We start from the raw sequence: 22,231 nt of genomic DNA on the forward strand, positions 1-22,231 counted from the left end.
TGAAAGAAAGTGGAAAGGCTGTAGGACTCGTTTTATGTCCTTTGCTAATTCTGATTCGGACACAAGGGGTAGTTTGTACCAGTGCTTAATTTGTAAAAAAACATAGGTGCCAGGGCCCTCGTCAGGAGGCCACCCCAGCTTGCACCACCCATTGCCACTGCCAGCGCTGCCCATGACAGTACATACACAACTACTAGCCATCACACTGCGATAAGTGTGACAATTCAGACGCGTCCAGGCACGCAGAGCGATAAGAATGTCTTGGGAGGCAGGTATTAGTAGTTTTACTATCTATTTGATTAATAAACAAGCATTGCCATAGCCAATAGGTCGAGCCTTTGGGATCTTATAAGTGTTTAGCAATGCAGTACATTATCCCCCACTGGCTGGGAGGATCGACGAAGTGAGCTGAGCGATGGGCCCTGCGAGAAATGGCATGGATGAGAGCGGTGTGTTCGCGGGGAAATATCAAGACGAGAAAGGCCCTGGGCTCAGCGTGAAAGGATGAGAGCGGTGTGTTGTCAGTGACATTTCAGGATGCGCAGAGCAGTGGAATCAGCGTGTAAGGAAAGGGGACTGGGTGAGAGGGATTGGCTTTTGTGTGAAAAGTGAAAGGAGAGAGAAGCTGCCCGGTGAAGCGGAGAGCAGTGGGATCTGGGTGAACGGGCAATGGAGAGCGACGGGCTCTTGGTGACAAGTGAAAGGAGAGTGGATGGGGAGGGTGAAGGGCTGTGAGTGAAAGGAAAGAGAATGAATGTAAGTATGGAAGGAAGATAATTTGAGGAGTACGATGGATTCGGTGAAAGGACGGACAAGGACGTGGAGTTGGTTCGGTATGAGGAGAGTGCGGCATTGGGCTGTGAGGGTGAAAGGGGCTTTGCTGGCCTGTGCTGCTGGTGTTAGGGGCTGAAGGCAGTGACGATGCTCCTCACGAGGACAGGACTGCCGAAGGACAGCAAGCCATGAAATGGGCAGTGTGCAAGGGAGGGTGTGGAGGTTGGAGAGTACGCGGTGGGTGAGGAGGGAGGCTACGTTATTGAAAGAGAGAGTGAAAGGGCCTTTGCTGGCCTGTGCTGCTTGTGTTAGAGGCTGTTTGCGATGGGAGGGCTGCTAAAGGACACACGGCCGTGAGGTGGGCATTGCATGCGTGCTGCGCTAGGCTTGACCTCAAAAACTTTGTTGTGCTTATCTCCATATTACTCAAACAGCGCCACCATGTGGCAGGTGTCATAAGTGCTGGTATTGGCAATTAAGTGCCTGTGCCGAGCACCGGAAACCACCGGCTCAAACTAAGGACTGGTTTGGTCCTAAATGGGATTACAATAGATGCAGTAATACCACAATTTTCCCTGTCACAAATTTCACCACAAAAAAACATGGCAAAATTGGTGACGTGAAAACGCCACACATTCTGAGTTTTGAAACTTAAAATAGGAGAATGCATGCACTACAATGAGCTTATCCCTCATTCAATGCTGCCCAACTTAGAAAAAGCAGAACTATCCCTCCTGGTAAATATCACACCCCACAATAACGGTATGCACAGAACCAAATAACAGGACACTCATAATGAAGGACTAAGTCTCAAGAGGCATAAACCTCACTGAAAAGCAATCCAGTGGTGGACATTCTTGTTTCTGCCAGTAGGCTCCTGATCAGGGCTAGTCAGTTGTACGTGGATGAGTATGCTTTGCTATGAAGAAGCTGATGTAAAGATTGCTGAAAATTGTGCTCAAGCCTAAGTTAGCGAGAGGCAGACGAGATGAAGTTTGATATCCCTAATTTGCAGCACATTTTCGGATTCAATGGTGTATTTGACATTGTGACTTCGCTGAATGTTCTGTGCTATTAAAACAAATCCCTGAAACTGCTACAAAATGTCCACAAACTCATAGAACCGCTTTATAAGTTTCCTGGTTTTATGGTCGATAATAATTGCAGATTATAACAAGCATTGGTAAATGCCTTAGGTTTTGCCTATGTGATTAATAATATTTTTTTCAGTTGTAGGTTGTACTTGATGAGTAGTTGTACAATTTAAGTTACAGAAAGTCTGTTAAAGTGTTATGACTTGTTTATGCACAAAAAGGTATTATATTGTGCTGTTACTAGTGGTATAGTGTTGGCAAGTAATACCACATTTTGAAACATGAGATGAAAGAGGGAAATAATAGAATTAATTGATATTATATGTTTAGAGGAGTTCTGACAACTTTTGGGCCCGGTGCCACTGCACCTGCTGCACCATTCAAATCACACCCCTAGTGCCTGTAAGATAACTGTATTTGTTACTGCCTGTTTGATAGTAAAATATAGTAATATTTGGTGTTTAAAGGAATTATGACAACTTTTGGCCTGGGTGCCACTGCACCTGCTGCACCATTCAAATCATGACCCTATTGCCTGTAAGGTAACTGCACTTGTGACTGCCTGTTTACTAATAACATATTGCATTATTTGGTATTTAGAGGGGTTCCTAAAGCTTTGGGCCCTGGTGTCACTGCACCTGCTGCACCATTGAAATCAGGACCTTAGTACATTTGCTTTACACAACTAAGGGCCTCATTACGATATTTGTCAGAAAGCATTCCGACCGACTTGGGAAGTCTGATCGACCAATTACAATGTTTCCAAACACCGTTTGGTTGGACTCCCATTGACTTCAATGGAAGCCTCTGTTCTGACCGACTACACAGGCTCCTATTGAAGAAAGGAATGGGTGGACAAAATTGTGCATCCTGTGGCAGTACACCCCATGGTGCCTGCCACACTGTGCATGGTATTGAAGAGGGGTCCCATGGGTACCCCTACGGGCCCCATTCGGAAGGCTCCGGGTGAAGGGGGGCCCGCTACGGCCTCCCAAAGTCGGATTCTGACAGTTGATTCGTGTCGGAACAACCGATTCGGAAAGGCTGTCCGAATCTGACATCGTAATACGTCGGTCGGAAACTCGGTCCGTAGACCTGTACAAGTCGTCTCCAAACGACTCGATTCCTCTGAATGCTGTTCAGAACCGATTCGGAACCGAGTCGTAAAGTACGAACGGTTTCCGACTATCGTAATCAGTCGGTTGGAAGGATTTCTGAATCAGTCGTAAAGACTGGTTCCGAATTGGACTCGGATGAACCGAATGTCATTCAGCGCCTTTCCGAATGACATCGTAATTGGCCCCCTAAGTAATAAAAAGCAAGCATCGCAGCATACTGGTAGAAGCTGTCTGCCTTTTAAGTGGGAAGAGATCTTATCTTGACAGTGAATGGGGCTTAAACAGTGTGAACAGCTTTTGTAGAAGTATCATAAATGCGTTCAGGCAGGAGAAGTTAACGAAAAAAGTCCCACGCAAATGAGCACAGTAATTTGGCTATGGGAACTGATAAGAGCCCCCTTTTAAGTACAAGAGATTTCACAAGCACAGCACAAGCACTATGCAGGCAAAACCTAAAATCTGACACCAGAGTCTACTGAATTTATTGTGTGTGATAAATATCGCCTTTTACAACTTTTGTCCTTAGAATGGGGCATATCATTTGGATTTTGGTACTTAATGCATCAAAATGAGTATATCCTGATATCTATGAGCGTTTTTTCTCTATAAGTACCAGCAGATTTGACTTACCAAAATGTATGAGTGATGCAGATTTTATCATATCCAGTATGTAATGGGTGTGATAAAATCTGCAAAAGTCATAATTTACAGTAACCTTATTGGACCACTCATAAAGAGGGCCAAATACGGTCAGGGCTGAACAGACTTGGGAACTTGCAGTAAAAAAACAGTAGCATGAAAAACATGTGGTGCAAGCAACAGCCACTCACTTTTTGGCCATTTCCTTGATTCCCTCTTGCTCACTGTAAAATTATGCCACAAATTGCGCAAATTTTTGCAATACACTTTGATGGCATAATTTAGGGAATTTCAGATAATAAGCATAACACAAAATATCACAAACTATGTGAATTACATGACATAATTACAATTTCGCCCAGTGCATACAGGTGTGTTCAAACCTCTAAAGGGGCAGTTTAGATATGTGACTCTAAAGAAAGACATTTTGGAGTAGTGTTCGTAAAGCCGGAGAGGTTGGACTTTTGCACAAATACTAAAGTTAGCAGTTCTCACCTAGACACGTTCGGGTGTGTTCCACCACAATATCGACTACAAATTGTGGCCAAAATATCAAGGCCTAAATATTGAGGGCAAAATATTGTGAAAGTATATATATGAAAGTATAAGTTTACTATTCTTCAATTCAATATATGTACCTTGATGATACATATATCGTCAAGGTACATAGATGTGGGGTTAAGAATAGTAAATCTACTCTAATCTAGATATTTTGGTTGTCAATATTTAGGACTCGATATATTGGCCCCACCTTATTTTTGTCATCAATGTGACACAATCAGCGCCAAGAGACCTTTGGTGAATGTGCGCTTTTATAAAAATTCCCTATAACATAACATAACATAACATAACATAACATAACATAACATAATAACAATTTTGGAAATGTACTCCTAAATTTGGAACAATGGCAGCTTAGCACCTACTATAATAAGGATCGGCAATGCCAATAGGTCTCGCCTATGCAAGAGCTATTGGCTTTGCCAATATGTTTTAGCAAGGTTGTACACCAGAATGGCTGCTGTTCCGCATGGCTAAAAGTTAGCTTGGTAAAGGACAGCGGTTTGGAGTGGAGTGTCATAAAGTGGAGTAGAGTGAAGTGTCATGGAGTGCCATAGAGTGGCACAGAGTGGAGTACAGTAGAGTTGAGTGGCATGTAGAGGAGTGAAGTGGGGTGTCATGGAGTAGGGTGTCATGGACTGCCATAGAGTGGAGTAAAGTAGAGTTGAGTGGCACGTAGAGGAGTGAAGTGGAGTGTCATGGAGTAGGGTACAGTCTTCTGGAGTGACGTGGAGGGAGTAGAGTGTTGTAGAGTGGAAGGGTGTAGAGTTTAGTGGCATAGAGTGGAGCACAGTGTCGGAGTTGAATAGAGTGTCATAGAATGGAGTGGCATAGTGTGTCTTGAATTGTTGAAGAGCAGAGTGGAATGGCATAGAGGGTGTTATGTAGAGTGGAATAGAGTGTTGTAGAGTAGAGTGGTGTACAGTGGAGTAGATTGTCATACAGTGGTGTCACATAGAGTGGACTGGATTAGATTGGAGTAATGTGACATAGAACAGAGTGGAGTAAAGTGCCATGGAATGGCATAGAGGGAGTTGTGTAGAGCATCATACAGTGAAGTAGAGTTGTAGAATGGTACAATGGTGCAGAGTAAAATAGAGTGGTGTAGAGTGCAGTAATATAGAGCACAACAGTGTAGAGTGACATAGGGTGCAGTAGAGTAGAGTGCAGTGGCATGGAGAAGAAAGTTGTATAGTATAGTGGCGTAAAGTGCAGTAGTATAAAGTAGTTGGCATAGATACAGTGGCATTGGGTGCATTTGCTTGGAGTAAAGTGGTGTACAGTGAATTGGCAGAGAGTGCAGTGGTTTAAAGTAGGGTGGCATAGCGTAGTGTAGAGTACAGTACTGTATAGTGGCACAGTATAAAGTGAAGTGGTGTAGAGTGCAATGGAAAAGAGTGCAGTGGTAAAGAGTAGATTGTTTCAGAGTGGAGTGAAGTAGCTTAGAGTGGAGTAGTGCAGGGTAGTTTGTGTCAGAACCACACATGCCATTACAACTCGACCATTTAAACACAAATGTCTTTACCGCACATTTTTTTCCCACTCATATACCTTTCCATGCATGCCATAACAAGAAAAATACCCAGGTAAGTATATCATATGTATGTACGCATGTGCGTGTATGTATGTATATATATATATAAATGAATCTGTGTGTATGTATATATGTATGCATGCTATGACCCTGTTGAAGGCTACGGGTTAGTAACAGTCTTCAATAAAACCAGAGGTAACGTCACATGCAGATCCGATTAAGTGGTGAATATATTGGAGTGCCCATGGAAAAAAATGTATGTGGGTAGCACCACATTACCTGTACCTAAATAAATCTTACAACATCTTCGAGCTATTAGCAACAATGAAAGAAGCAAGCCCTTTTCACGACATTTGAAAACATACATCAAAGTGATCCGGCAGGCTTAACATACAGTACTTTTACATTTTACTTTCCATGTCAATATCATTGTCAATGTTTATGGGTCATGATTTAGTTCATTAAAACCATTACATGTTGTAAAAACGTACTGTTTAACTTGTGCACACTCAATTGAGAATGAGAACATTTCTAGAACTACAATCAATTCAATACATAGACTAGTGCTTGGTTAAAATGCAGCTGCCTGAGCTTATCCGCCGTCTAGATTTACTCTAGCACAAAAATACAATTATCCAAAACTGGGGCACTGCATTAAAAGGGCTAATTATACCGATGCTTCACATTTACAAAGTGCTGGCGCCTAAAATCATCAAGTCGGTAAATCAGATGCACTTTGGGGTCGTTAAATTAATAAAAACTGTAAATATTTTACACGTGCAACAGTTACGAGAGGGGCCATCAAGTCCAGTCCAGAGCAGCAAACGTTTGAACAATGGTACATTGACTCTAAACAGATTAGGTGACGGCCAAAACGCCCAGAGAGTCAGGCTACTTTTTGCAGGACTAAAACCAGCTAATGTAAACTCAAGCAGAACAAGAGAGTGCAACTGTGATAGTTGGTGGCCTTAAATGGAGACAGGATTTAACGATTTTCATTAGAGAAGCCCCAGTGCCCTGAGATGGATGTTGCCAGATTTCTTGAATTAGTAGTCAGTTTTACGTTTTTGGGTACTCTGCAGAGATTGGGAGGGATCGGAGCAGTGGTAAAAGACACCTCTTAGAACTTTAACAAATTTTCCGCACCTTGATAAGGAGGTTGCATCAGATTGGGAAAAGCATTTGGGGGATGCCTACACACAAGTGCGGACGCTCTTCGTGAAAAATATTGGTTTTAATAGGGCCCTCCTCGCATCGTCAAGGGCAGGGCTGCAGCACAGAAGAGGGAACCATGATTCCTGCCTCAAGTTGCATAACCTGCTGCCCCATCTTTTTCTGAGTTGGCCCATGCAGAATTAGAGGGGCATATTTACAAGCTGGTGATAAAAAATTACCGCAGCTTTTGCGGCCATTTTCGGCCGAAAAGCAGCGATAATTTTATCGCCTAATTAGCAAGGCCGCGCTAACGCGTGAAACCTTGCTTTAGCGTCGGGATTCCTAACGCCCAGCTTTGCATCTCTAATGAGATGCAAAGTGGGCTTTCCTGACCTGACATGACAGGAGAAATGTCGCTAAGCGACATTTCTCCTATCATCAAGCCCCACGCTATGAAGCATAGTGGCAGGAAAAGTAGCGATAACCCCTGTTATCGCTACTTTCCTTACGCCTGCTTCAGGACTGACTTAGCCATGATATCCTATGGAAGGTGGATATCATGGCTAAGTTTGGGAGTCCCTATCAGCAAGCTTACGCCACACTACGTGAGATTATCGTTTCCAGCGATAATCTCACGTTAGGCAGTTAGCGTTAGGATTTTTATCGCTGAGGAGATAAGCGTTGCTAATAGCACGCTATCTCAGCGATAAGAATCCACGTTACCCGGTGATAATTATCCTCACGCTAAGAGCGCTGAGCGATAATTATCGCCGGTTGTTGCTCATATGCCCCTAAGTCTGCTGTTGATAGGCCAAGCAGACGCATATACATAATGACACTGCACACCCTGCTGTGGATTGCAACTGAACGGGTTGGGTGCGGTCTCCCAACCAGATAAAATTAATTTAGGGGGCGTAAAATCTCAGAGGACCTTAGAGAAGTGGAGTCTTGCTGGAATGAAGCTAGCCGTAACAGCCTGTTGATAACCTGTTTCCACATCAAACAGGGGATGGAGTCAGGAGTAAGCCCTGCTGGTTCAATTGCCCTCTGTAGTTGCCTGTTCCATGGGTTCCTTGGGTTCTCAAAAAGAACTCTGAGGCAGGCCTTGAGGGAATTCTCTGGCGCTTTCACTGTCCTTATATAAAATTGCTAGAAGGCCGACTCACAGTTTAGGGTTTGATTTAACAGGCCAAATTCCATCCGAGTTCTTGACCTGCGGAGGGATATCCATGTGATAAAACCTAGCACACAGCAGAGCAATGCCTACTGTCAGGCTGGATAGCCCCTGTGGTGATGCAGAAGTATTTCATCTTCTCCGGAAGGGCACTGACATCTTGAAAAGCAAACCATTGCCAATATTTTGTTTTCACTCTAGTGCTGTTTTCGTTCAAACTTTCTCTGCATTTGATTTGTTTACCATGCTTCCCAGCAGGTGGTCTCCTTGCATTTCCCCAGAGGCTGCATTACCGTACATGCTAGGCACCGTGACAGAGCATTTGACGCTGTAATAAATGGCTTCTTACGTAACACGTGGCTGCAGAAGAACAAGATGAAGGTCTCGAGGGACTTGAAAGACCCTCAAATACTGAGCAGTGTTAAAACTGTATTTTGGAATTCAACCTCTATTACACAGGAAACACAGCCGGGGCAAGTGTGGGTCGGTGTCAGAGGGAAACAAAGTAAAAAAGCATTTGCAATGCAATCGGTCTCGCCTTTGGGATCTTATATGTATTTAGCTATGTAGCACATTAGCCTGGGTGGTGAAACATCTACTGCTCTTTAACGTGGAGGGAAAGTAAGCACCAAACTGCGTGACGTCAGGTATGGGAACACATGGAGAAAAATATTGCCTTTCAGCGGGAAATGGTATAGTCCAAAGCTCTGTTTTTACTAAAACATCAGGGCCTTCGGTGGTCATATCACTGAAAATACAAGATTTGAAAAAAAATATTGTCGACAGGTGCTCGTGGAAGACAATTACTATGGACTGGAATCTAGAGAATCCTAAAGTGAATCTGGTATTTTACTGACCTCTGCTGGTCGTTTTCTTTTTTTTTTTTTTTCTATTTTGAACCATGTACTAAAATGCACTATTATTTTATTGCTGAGTGAACAACTCGTACAGGATAGTGCAGGGAAATTGAGAGCTTTACATGAAATAGCAGTGTGCAAGCCGAGAACGCCATTACACTGAAAAACTTATTATACAGTGCCTTTTGTAGTAATTTGGTAACAGCACTAGTTAGCATTCTAATGCTGTTGCCTTACAACGCCTTGTGGAAGTGCAGACCAGGCACATTTACACACGATCATTTTGATGACATACATTAATGAATCAAGAATTAAAAATACAGTGAGAAGGAATTCACCACATTGAACCCCTAGGCAAATTTAGAACACAAGTGAGATGCATGCAATAAATTGAGAAACACCTTTTGTTACAAAAAGTGTGGACATGTGGACTTTTTTATTAGCTAAGTACAATATAGTGTATGCTTTACACAGTCTATTTTGCTTTAGGATACAGAAAGGACAGTGGTGATAAAGTGGTGTTCCTAATCCCCCATGCAGGACAAAACTTTTCGCTTTGCCATATAATATTTTCAAAAGGATGTGCAGCATGAACATAGCTAACCAATTTAAGAAGCCTGTTTCTTTATTTATAGCAGTCCTATTAGTTTGGTATCAGTGTATTATGAACGCAAGACAAGAGTGCCACACAATTTGTAACGTAATTTGTCTTTATCACATAATATGCTGCATATTGCACATATTTAAAAATAATTTAGTTACTCTGCAGCATAATTCTGTCATATACTGCCTCCTAATGTCATTGGCCCTGCAAGTAGGCAAAGGCATACATTTAAGAAATGAATGTTGGAGGTGAAATGATCATCTGTTAATACTTTTGACAGAGTGTCAAACGGTAGTGAACATTAGTGAGAGCGGGAGGGGTATGTCCTGTGCTGTTTCAAGGTCACTTAACGCATGTCGGATAGTTCACTTTTAGGTCTAGCCTACAGACTGTTTGCGAAAAGCCTCTATTGAACCATATCAAAAGCTTAACAGTGGTCTGAGAGGCATTGGTCGGCTATATTTTCACTATGATTTGCTTTTTTTTTTTTATTTTTTTTTTTTATTTTATACTTTCAACGATGCACATTTAATACATTCATTTAATCATTAGCGCAACATAATCCTTTATATATTATCATCAAAAATCAAAAAATAATCGAAGTAAACAAGACAACCCTGTCCAATCCCTAGATCAAGTACTACCAACTTACCCTATCCCATCCCGCCACCGCGCTAAGGGCTCCCAAATTCTTATACCTAGAGCTCTCCCCGCTCTACCTTTTCTTGCATATATGGGTTTTTCCAAATTAAATGTGGTAATTAAATTTGCTAACCATACTTGCATGGACGAAGGGGATTTATCTAGCCAAGCCCTGGCTAGGATTAATGTATATACCGCCATCGCCACAAAGACAAATTCCCTCTCTACATTACTACTTCCATCATGACCTATCCCTAACAAAATCCGCGAGGGAGATAAGGAGATCTGTAACCCTACAGCCCTATCCATAAAAACCTCTATGTCACTAATTAAAGTATGTAATTGTGGACATGTGGCCAACATGTGAAGTAAATCTGCATCTAATGCGCTGCATCGAGGGCAGCTTATCCCAGTTGTACCCCCCCATTTAGCAATTCTAGCAGGCGTATGGTATAGGGAAAATAAGGTCTTATAGTGTTGAGATTGTAGGGGAGCTGAGCATAAAATATTACAACCCAGATCCAACGATTCCTGAAAGTCCTCTATTTCTCCTCCAAGCTTCTCAGCCCACTTGCGCCTATGTTTGTCCAGATCATCCGCTTTAGTTTTGACTAATAGCGCGTAGGCTGACCTAATATTATGATAGCCGCCCGTAATTAAAATCTCCAGAAAGTCGTTTATGTTATAACCTGCTGAGCCGCCTTGTTTATCACCCAAAAAGCTTCTGAGTTGTAGATACTTGAAAAAATCTCTCCTATTTAAATCATATTTGTTTACAAGTACCTCAAACTGTACCACTCCCTCAACATCTCTTAAATCCCCAACTTGGTTAATTCCTTTTCGATTCCATTCAGCCATAACTGTATCCGAGAAAATTTCTAAGGGAAACAACTTATTATTATATAGTTTAAGATATCTATTATATCGACCAAGTCCCGTCTTCCTCATAAAAGCCTTCCATACATTTAAGGCCGCGTTTAGAGTCTTAAATTGCTTCCTTCTAAGATAGCCAAAATCAGTAAAATATAAAAAACAATTTTCTGTCTCTTGTCCCAACAAGATTGCATAGACATCCGTAGATGCAGAAGTAATTTTCTGAAGCATCCCCCCTCCTCCGATTAAGCCCTGCATATATTGAAGGGCAGTTGCCAAATAATATAGTCTAAAGTTCGGGGCTCCCCAGCCCCCTCTGTCTCTCGGTAAAGTCATAAATTTATACGCCCTACGAGTTTTCCCGTGGGCCCATATAAACTTGTTGAGAGTAGCTTCCAATATATTAAACCATTTGGCTTCAAAAATTAACGGGATTGCTCTAAATAAGTAAAGAAATTTTGGCAATATACTCATTTTTAGCACGTTAGTGCAACCTACTAGAGAGAGATGTAAGTTATTAATTCTGATTAAATCCATTTTTACTTTCTCAAGCAGAGGGGTTATATTGCTCTCAACAAGGGTATCTAAATTTGCAGATATTACTATGCCTAAATAAGTAGCCAAAGTAGTCACCCTAGAATCTGTGCAAGAAATAACATTATTCGTAACTATCTGGGTCTTAGATCTATTTAGATTGTATCCTGAAATTTGTCCAAACTTGCTAGCTTCCCTTTCAACCTCTATAATAGCTAAATCTGGATTCGGGGTGAGTATAGCGACGTCGTCCGCGTACGCCAGGATTTTAATTGCACAACCGTTTAAAACCATTGGTGAAATCTCTCTATTTCTATCCAATCTCCGTAGAAAAGGCTCCAAAAATAATGCAAATAGTAGGGGGGATGAGGGACAGCCCTGTCTCGTTCCCCTAAAAATTGCAACTGGGTCTGAATATCCTCTATTTACCCTAATTTTAGCTGTTGGACATTCATATAAGGCTCGAATAGCTGTTATAAAGCCTTCTCCAATACCACTCCATCTTAGAACTGTCCACAGGAAACCCCAGGCGACTCTGTCGAAAGCCTTTTCGGCGTCTAAGAACAGCGCTGCCACAGGGTCGCCCAAGGACTCCGCGGCATCGAACATTGTAATGACCGTCCTGACATGCTGAGTAGTTCCCTTGCCTGGTATGAAGCCGTGCTGGGATGAACTTACCAGCTGCTCTATATTACCTGCTAGCCTCGTTGCCAGCATTTTTGAATAAAGTTTTATGTCGGCATTCATAAGAGTAATGGGTCTATATGAACCCGGGAGTGTCGGAGGTTTACCTTTTTTGGGGATAACTATAATATCCGCCGCTCCCCAAGACATGGGAGGAGAGCCCCCTTGTTGTGTATATCATGATGTTAAACATATCCTCACCTAAAGTGTCTTGGAATACTTTATAGAATTCCACCGGGATTTGGTCTGGCCCTGCCGCTTTCCCCGAGGGGAGACTCCTGATTGCTCCCTTAAACTCATCTATATGGAAAGGAGCATCCAGCCCCGCTTTATCCTGTGCGGACAAAGAGGGAGCTAGGATGTCCCTAAGATAGCAATCCACCTCTTCCTCTGTTAGGGTGCTCCCTTCCTCACGAGTATAGAGTTTGACATAAAACTCCCGAAACACTTCCCGGATAAGATCAGAGTCTGTGACTAGGTTTCCCTGGCTATCATGGATTTCCTTAATATCAGCCATGGCTGTATGCTGCCTAGTTCTAACGGCAAGGATATGCCCAACCTTCTCGCTCAGCTCGTAAGAATCTTGTTTATGCGCCAGGTATTTTTCAGCGGCTTTCACGGAGATGCCCTCAGTAGCATCCCCTTTAAGGGCAGTTATGTTGACTAAAAAGGGCTCGAGTGGAAAACCCTGAGCTATAGCTCTAGCAAGATTTTCTTCTGCTGCCAGCAATCCACATCTTATATCCTCCAGGTGTCTTCGGTCTCTTTTATGTTTAGCCAATACATAACTCAGGGTTTCTCCCCTCACTCCCGCCTTAAAACAATCCCAAACCACACCGGGGGGGGGGGGCGGTGTGCTTCTATTAATATCCCAGAAAAGCGTTATCCAACATTTCATATGCTTCTGATATGCCCTATCGCTTAATAATGTACGCTCAAAAGTCCACTGGGACTTTCTAACATTTATATGCGTAGTATTTAATGTTAAAACAAGAGGACTATGATCTGAGAGAATTCTAGGCTGTTTCTCTATTTTTGTATGAGAAATTAGGGAGTTAGAAACTAAAAAGTAATCCAGCCTAACTAAAATTTTATGCGGAGCCGAAAAGTAGGTACTACCATCTGTAAGGGGATGTAGCTTAATCCACGGATCAACAAGGGAGTTGTGTTGGGCCATACTAGCCAGTGCTCTGAATGTCTTCCTCTTTCTCCCTAAATACCTCCCCCCGGATTCTGTAAAGGAACTCGTTGGATCATGGATGTTAAAATCTCCACAAAGTATGATGGGTTCTGGCCACTGCGCTAGTTCCAGGTCCATAAACTGCCAGACATCTGGATCTTCTTCCGTGGAGCCATATATTGTAACTAATGTAATCTTTACCTCTTTTATACTCATTTCCGCAATGACCCATCTCCCCCATTGGTCCTCGCTTTTTCGATATATCACCACCTCACTTTTTCTCCCTAGTATTGCTACCCCCCTAGTTCTAGTCCCCTGTTTGCTAGCCGCTAAAACATCAAAACTAAGTTGTTTTAAAATGTAGATCTGTGTTGCTTCAATATGAGTTTCTTAGAGGCAAACCAAATCCAGTTTCAAGGATCTCAGCAACCCTGCTACTTTCACTCTCTTCCCTAAAGAACCCCCCACTGACCCCCCCCCACCCAGGCCCTCTCCCCTCCCTTCCCTTGATCCCCACCCCCACCCACCCCTGCACAGGCAAATAGGTCAATCGGACCTATGCGTAGCCGGTTTCAGGCTGCTAGAGTCGCATCCCTCTCCCATCTTCATCTCAAGCACTGTACTGCAGTCAACTAGTGCCCCCAATTTATGAGAAAAAAAAACTTCTGTCCCCTTTAGCTACAATAGTGATACATTCCCTCCCTGCAAATCTTAGTTTTTCAGATCGTCCATGAACTGCTGAGCTTTAATCTCGGAAAAAAACATCCTAACTCTTCCCTGAGTGATTACTTTCAGTTTGGCAGGGAACAGTAAATAAGCCTCTGAGCCTAGCTCCTGAAATTTTGAAATCATCTGCCTCAGCCTCCATCTCCGTTCAACAGTAACATGGCAAAAATCTGGTATTGCAAAAAAGGATATGCCTTCGAACTATCTCTTATTAGTAGGTCTAGCTTTCTCAATGATTTCCTGTCTAAGAAGGAAATTTCCGAAATAGACTAAAATCGCTCGCGGGAAAGATGCCTTACTTCCACCATCTGCCCCAAAATTCTTTTTGAGTATAAGAGGAAACCTATGCGCTCTCTGAATCTCCCTGTCCCACTGCCACTGAGACTCTGGGAAAGCTCCTCTAAATAAATTGACAACAAAGCGCATTATGTCCTGCCCTTCAATCCCCTCTGCCACACCCAAAATTCGGACATTGTTCTGCCTTTGGCGGTTTTCCAAATCCTCCAGTTTCCATTGCAAGTCCTCTGTGGCTTTTACTTGATCTGTTCTAAAAGTCTGCCAATTTCCAAGATCGTCTTCTAGCTTACTCGTGCGGTCCTCCACCTCCGCAACTCTGCCAACCAGATCATCATAGAGCTTATTAGTTTTCCTCAATGAGACTTGTATTTTTTTTGCGTCTTGCCTTGCTTTCCGGCTTGCAACCCTAGCTTCTGCTTGCATCTGCTTAAGCATATTGAGCAAGACGTTGCCAGGTACATTCTGACTCGGTGAACCAGCGAGTTCCTCCTCCTGATATGTTTGGGAAGTTCCTAAATAATCCCAGGTTAATCCTCTCTCCGTGCCTCCCAATGAGCCAGCCTGTTGACTACTTGGTTTTAATTTTACCCGTCTTTTCCTTAAGGTCGAATCATTTCCTGTACCTAAACCATTGTCTCCCCCAGACGAGCTGGAGTCCGACAGTGCACCTTCCCCTGCTCCCTCCACCTCCTCTTCTTCCTCTGTGCTCTCCTCTGCGCTCATCTCGCTATGTTGCAAAGAGAGGGAATCCGAGTCTTCATTAAGGGAAAAAAAATTCTCACCATCAACTTCACCGACACTGCTTTTCTCCATTATCTCAACCTCCTTATAACCAAGCCGTCCTACCTCTATTGCCGGGTCGATAGGCTTTTCAGCTGTAGGCATGAAACCCTTGGTCTTTTGTAATGTTTCAGGAACTTTAGGAGCTCCTAGCTCTGACTCAAGCAACATAATTGCCTCCATCATCTCCGCATTCACACTCTGCTTCACTGGTGGAATAGTTTTACTTGCTTGGGACTCCTCAGTATTCTCGATGAGCTCGGAGGTCAGTACCGAATCTGACTGAAGCGAAGGCTGCTTCTGTATCCCGGCATTGTTGCTAGACTGCAGGGACTGTGCTTGACGTGCTTCCCGCGTCCTCGAGGACGCCTCCAGGGATGCTGAGATCGCCGCAGTTTCTCTCTCTGACGGATTCGCTTCGTGTTGCCACGGGTTGAGCGGAGAACACTTCCGATAAGGTAGGCTGTCTGAGGGGGGTCTCTCTGGCTTTTACCTTAAGTTCTCCCGATCTAACCATCTTTCCAACCCCATCCTCATGCTGTATAAGCCTCTGGTTCTGTGCTTCGGTGAGTCCCTCTGACCGGCTACATGAACTCGTGGGAGTGATCACTATAGCCTTCTCTGCCCTCCGTGTCTCAATCCTCTTAAGCCGTTGTGTAGTCATTGTCTTCCGGATTGCACCTAAGTCCTTTGCGACCGCCGGCGTCTCTTCATTTAAATCATCCGAGGGAGGATTTTTGCCAGTCTGCCGCTGCTCCTTAGGCTTCTCCTTTGCTTTATCCACCTTAGCAGGACGCGGAGGCATTTTGTATAACCTTATGTAGCGCTGTGTCAGGATACTCCACGTACTCCCGCGGGCTCTCCAAGCACTCTCCAAAGCCTCCTTCAGGCGAACCAACTCAGGTAATCTTGGCACTCTAGTAGAAGGTCGAGCCAGCGCCTGTAGATTTGTACACCAAATGCGAGTTCAGGCCATCGGGGGGACTAAGTTACACAAACCAGTGCATAATATCAGCGCACTAGGTTGCTACCATTGGGAGAGGTTTTGATAGCGACTACTCAGCCCAGCCCGTCCGCGGCCATCTTGCCCTCTGCTGGTCATTTTCTATCAAGAAAATTAAATAGAGGCAGTTGCCAGAAAAATTAAAAAAAGAAAGTCCCTCAGCAGAGAGCAATTCTGGTATTATACTGACCTCTACAGGTCATTTTCATCAAGACAGTTAAATAGAGGCTTTTGAACAGAAAAAAAGTCCCTAAGTGGAAGCAGACAAGTCCTAGGGCAGATCTCCAGACCCCACAAAGTACATACACATATAAGTATATACTAAAGTATATACAAGAGGTCTCGAATGCTCGACCTAAAAAGCTATATTAGCCTTATGTCTTGTACTTTGCTAACCCTTATGCAGCCTCTCGTGGTAGTTTGTGCCTGAATACGATTACAATTAGTGCAGAAATACAATACGTTTCCCCCTCACAAATTTCGCCAGATGAAACCTGGCAAAATTTGTAAGGTGAGAATACCGCACAGTCTGAGTTTTGAAGCTGGTAACAGGACAAAACATATGTTATTATGATGTTGTCCCTCACTACATGCTGCTCAACTCAGAATGAGGAGAAATACCACACCTGGTAAATACCGCTCCCCATAGTATCGGTAGTTACCACTCCAAATAACAGATAATGAAGGGCTAAGTTTCGAGAGGCATAAACCTCAATGAAGAGCTATCCAGTGGTGGATAATCTTGTTTCTACAAGTAGGTTCCTAAGCAGGACTGAGGGTATGATTACAAGTTTAGCGGTGTGGGAGTGGGCCGCCACACCACGCCATGCCCCGCTCCCAAACTACCAAACTCGACCATCACCGCCAGATTAGGAGTTTTCTACTGGTCTGGCAGATGGTGCTCTGGTGGTCCCAGCGGTGAGCCTTAAAAGGCACCGCAATGGAATGCCAAAGCCCACTCCTGCACGGCATGGACTGGTGCAGTCAATGCCGTGAGGAACTGGAGTGCATGCACACAGAGGGGCACATGTGCAGCCCATGGCCCTGAGGCAACAGGGGGCCCTGCAGGGCCCCCTTAGTTTCCTCACCGCCGTAGTTTTCATGGGAGGTCCACCGCAATGAAAATTGTGGAGGTCAGCCAACTTCTAATATGCTTGGTGATGCCGCAGCGGTCCTGACAGAATATTGCTGCCCTAGACTGCCGCCCCACCACTGGGGGATCATAGATCCACGTCGGTTGCGGCGGTTCCATGGTGGTCCGACCGCTGAAGTTGTAATACGGTGGTCGGACCGCTGGTGCGGCAGTGGCCGCCATGCCACTGAGGGTTTAACGGACATATGGACTGCCAAACACGTGATTAGGTCCTAAGATTTCAAAGCGCCAGTCATGGCGATAAGTGAAGTTATGATTGGTGACAATTCAGCTCTATGGGGAAGGTTGTAGTCTGGAATATCGTGGGAGGAATATCAAAGGGTCACAATATTTTGACCAAAATATTGAAAATTTAAATATTGATGCGATAAGACAACATAGGAAGCTATAGATTTGGTATTCTTAACTCCACATCTGTGAACCTTGAAGACATATATATCGTCCCGGTTCATAGATATGGAGTTAGGTATAGAAAGTCTTACATATTTACCTGTCGATATTTTGCTCCTTGATATTGTGATCATGATATTGTGACCATTCAATATTCCTTCCACGATATTCCAGATACACACTACGGAGAAAAATATGCTGTACTTTAAAGAAGCTGGTCTAAAGCTGAAGACCAATTGAAAATTGTGCTCAAGCTTGAACGAGTGAGAGGCAGACGAGATGGAACCTGAAATCCCTAATTTGCAGTACATTATAGGTTTCAATGGTTTATCCAACAATGTGACATTTCTGATTGTTCTGGTCTTTATCCAACAATGTGACATTTCTGCTTGTTCTGGTCTGTGAAGTGTAATATTTTTGATAGCCGTTCGGTCTTTTCAATGAGGTTCAAAATCCCTGCAAACTGTTCGATATATATCTCCCAAATACAAAGGTCCACATTATGAGTGGCCTCGTTTTATGGCAAAACCTGTCATCCCAGTGTAAGGAATATGCGGTGTGCGATAAATATCACTTATTACGAGTTTAACACTTAAAAGCGGGCATATAGTGTGGATTTTGGTACTTACCGCCCACAAATCAGTATGATGGGTTTATTGTGCCTTATAAATAGCAGGTTTGACTTGACAACATGTAAGTGGGGATGCAATGTTGTCAATGGGTGTGATAAAATCAGCAAATTCATAATTCTGATATGAAGGGTAACAACAGTTTCGTTGTTATTGGACCGTTCATAACGGGCAAAGAATGCCAGGGCTGAACAGACCTCCACTGGGATTTTTCTGGTGGGTCTGTGAGATTGTGCTGCTGTGTGCACATGAAGTGAGTGCAGTGACATTAGGACACCAGAAGACGTATTATATAAAGTGGCCCAGGGGCTCAACGGGTGTTTGCTCCTGCTTTGCTCGCCCTCGGGCACTTTGGTATCACAGAAGGGGCCACAGGTGCTTGTGCGGCCCCTTCCATAATACCAATAGCACTGGCGCACATTAAGCGCGAGCGCTATCTTCAAGTGGGCGGTCCCTCATTTTCATGGGAGCGTATCCCTTGCAAATGAGGGAATCTTTTTGCGTCAGCACAGTAATACCGACGTGGGTGCAGAGGCAAAGAAGCCCTCAGGAGGCACATTCACAGTGCGCCACCAAAAAGGAGGCACACTGATCGTGAACCTCCTGAGATCAGCCCTCTGCAGGGGGTCAAGGGGGTCGTCCTATGGACCCCCCAGACATTCGCCTGCAAGGGGGTCTTTATTCCCCTTTAAAAGTGCACAGTGAAGCATGGAGCGGCTTCAAAGCACCCCCAGGGCAGCACGAGTTCGTGGCTGCCCTGGGGGTAGCGCATTCCCTATAATGCGGCTCATTTTCCTTCATTGTACCTTTTTAAAGGTGCACCCAGAGCAATGAAGGAAAATGTGCTGCATGTGTAATGCGGCCCCTGATCTTTGAATTCCCTTCTAAGTGTACACAAGTAACTATTCCACATTTACATACATTGATTATATTGATTTATCATTTATCTTTTTTTTTGTGTAGTTTTATATAGCGGGAACTCGACCGAAGGTATCAGAGTGCATTACATGAGCACCAGTTGTACATACAAAGAACAGTGGATATGCTATAAGGACCTGCACATCAACCCTGGTTCTAGAACATAATTTTAGCACAGTTAGTATGGCAACAATATAGGGTGCTGAACAGTGTTAGATACTTATCCACCACAAGTATCCCAGATATTGGGATCACCATTAACTCCCAATACACAATATCAAAACCAAAAACACTGTAGCACACCACACCAGATTGTAGATCTAGTGTAACCAAGTTCATTTGATTCACGTCGAATTGGTAACAATTGACTTTTATTCCATGTTCATAAAAATATAGTCATTTTCAATTCACAGCCAGCCGACGCGCGTTTCGCCCAATGGGCTTCATCAAGGCTCCAATACGAAACAATACTACTTCTAAAGAATCTTTTCACAGATCCAAGTCCATCGAGAATAAATCATAACACTTCTTATCAGTTCTGGATGTTTATGTTTAATCTGTGGTCCAATAAGTCACAAGTCAAATAATTATAGAAAGAATCTTTAACATCATAAGTACACTGAAGAAGTCACATTAACAACCATGATAAGTCCAAGAGTTTCTGTCAGTAGCAGTCCACAAGTGAGCACCAGTTGTATTACAGACAAACAAATACATTTTTAGGCACGAGGAGATTAAGGGATTTGCCCAGAATCCCCTATGCTCATCGTGGTGGGTAGATATAGCGTTAATAAGTTAATTTGTACTTATCTATATACTTATCTTGATGATGTAGAGGAAATCAATATTCTGGAGTGAATATTTTTCTCTGCCAATATAAAGAAAGTTGATACTTTGACAAACTAGCTGTGGGTAGCTTCATGGTGTACTGTGCGAATGATCAGAGTTGTGCTCTTGAACACGTATGTGTCCTTATTCCTGCCTTGGTCACAACGCTTCACAGTCAGATGGGGAAGTAGAGCGAACCATCAACCCACATCCTATGCTGGATACAGCAGCCAAGACAGAAGCTCTCAAAATCTAAGGTAGAGTCCGTGTCTTGAGGCATTGAGGTCCGCAAGTCATTTTATGGTCTTTCACCATTGAAACAAAGACTTTAAGAAAACAAGTATTTGCAATGCAATAGGTCTCGCATTGACGAGAGTTTGAGCTATTGGCATTGTAAATGACAATGCCTTTTATTTATGTGTTGTTTTTAAAACAGATAAATAAAAGGCATTGTCATTTACAATGCCAATAGTTTAAACTCTCGCAAATGCAAGACCTATTGGCTTGCAAATGCCAGTGCTTGTGCTATAATTTTTTTTTTTTAAGTATGAGGAAAGAGCGTGTCCTGCCTGCTCTCCTGCCTGCAACAGCAGGACAGCAGGCAGGACACGCTCTCTCCTAATGTTTTTTTCTTTTTTTTTTTATAGCACAGGTGCTGGCATTTGCACTATTTTCTCAAACAGCTTTGTCCTGCCTGCCTGCAACAGCAGGCAGGACAAAGCAATTTGAGAAAATAGTGCTTGGAGGCTGTAATTAAAGCCTACCAAGTAACAACACGCGTAGCAGGGAGTGTTGCAATGGGAGGTTAGAAAATGAGACAAGGCGGTACTAAGGAGTGAATACTAAGTCTTTTGACCAATGACCAGCCACAGTTTACAGTGGACAATGAGACAAGCAATAAAAAATATGGGCGGAGAGTGGGCGGATCTTCAAGTCCCCACCAGAATACAGCATGCCTCGCAGAGCAGCACATGCGCTGCCCAGGCTCGACCTAAACGAGCTGCAGTATTCCAAGGCCAGTACTAGTGCCCCTTTACGGATTACTGGTCATCCCAGTTGGGCCTACTACAGGAGTTACCAGGCCCATTGGTATTACGAGTCAGGCAGTAAATCCGCAGACCGGGCAGTTTTGCCCAGGGGCTCTGGCAGCTGAAAGCAGTCCATGGGCCGTATTACACATTATCACTGTTTGCACCCCATTATGGTGTATGCGCTGCCCCCAGGGCAGACGCGAACTCGCGCCGCCCCCAGGGCAGCGCATTCATGTGAGAACACGGAGCAGCCGTGGCATGGTTTCACAGTGCAGGCGGCACCCGCCTGCACTTTCAAAAGGGTTTAGAGTTCCCCTCGCACTGCACCCGCCTGCAAGGGGATGTCTGGGCAGTCCATGGGACAACCTTTACCCTCTGCAGAGGACTGCTGTCAGGAGGCGCACTGACAGTGCGCCACCTTTTAAATGGCTCACTGTCAGTGCGCCTCCTGTGGCCTTCTTTGACTCTGGGCCCGCGTCTGTAATAAGGCACGGGCACAGAGTCAAAGGAATTCCTCTATTTGCATAGAGCACGCCCCTATGCAAATGAGGGAACACCCTCTGTTGATATCACTGGCGCCTTAAAGCACCAGCGCTATCAGTATTATAGAAGGAGATGCACAAGCGTCCTTCTATAACACCAAAGTGCCCCGGGGGCATGCAAAGCGGGTGCAAACGCCCGTTGCGCCCCCGGGGCACATCTGTAATACGGCTCCTGATCCCCAAATGAAAAAGCAGTCTAGAATGCTTTAGATAAAACAGTTCTATCTGTGAGAGGTCCATGGACAAGCATCTTCTGGAACTGGGACACCTGTTGACTGAGGATCAGACATCACTTAATTTTTAAGATAATAACCGGCCGGGCTCTCGTCAGAAGGCCACAGCAGTTTGCACCACACATTGCCCCTGCCACGTGGCCAATGATAGTAACAACACAACTACTAACCATCAAACTCATACAAGTGTGACAATTCTGACTGTTTCAGGCCTGCAAAGCTATAAGAATGGCTTCGGTGGCAGGAATGTTTATCAAATTAATAATTACCTATTGTTG

General features: G+C 44.0%; 1 protein-coding gene across 4 annotated transcripts in view; it reads left to right on the forward strand.

Moving 5' to 3' along the window:
- LTBP4 (latent transforming growth factor beta binding protein 4) overlaps positions 1 to 22,231 on the forward strand; it is a 1,245,426-nt gene that overhangs the window by 815,511 nt on the left and 407,684 nt on the right. The window lies entirely within an intron of this gene.

This window comes from Triturus cristatus, chromosome 9, assembly GCF_964204655.1.
Source record: "Triturus cristatus chromosome 9, aTriCri1.1, whole genome shotgun sequence".
In the NCBI taxonomy this organism is placed as follows: Eukaryota; Metazoa; Chordata; class Amphibia; order Caudata; family Salamandridae; genus Triturus; species Triturus cristatus.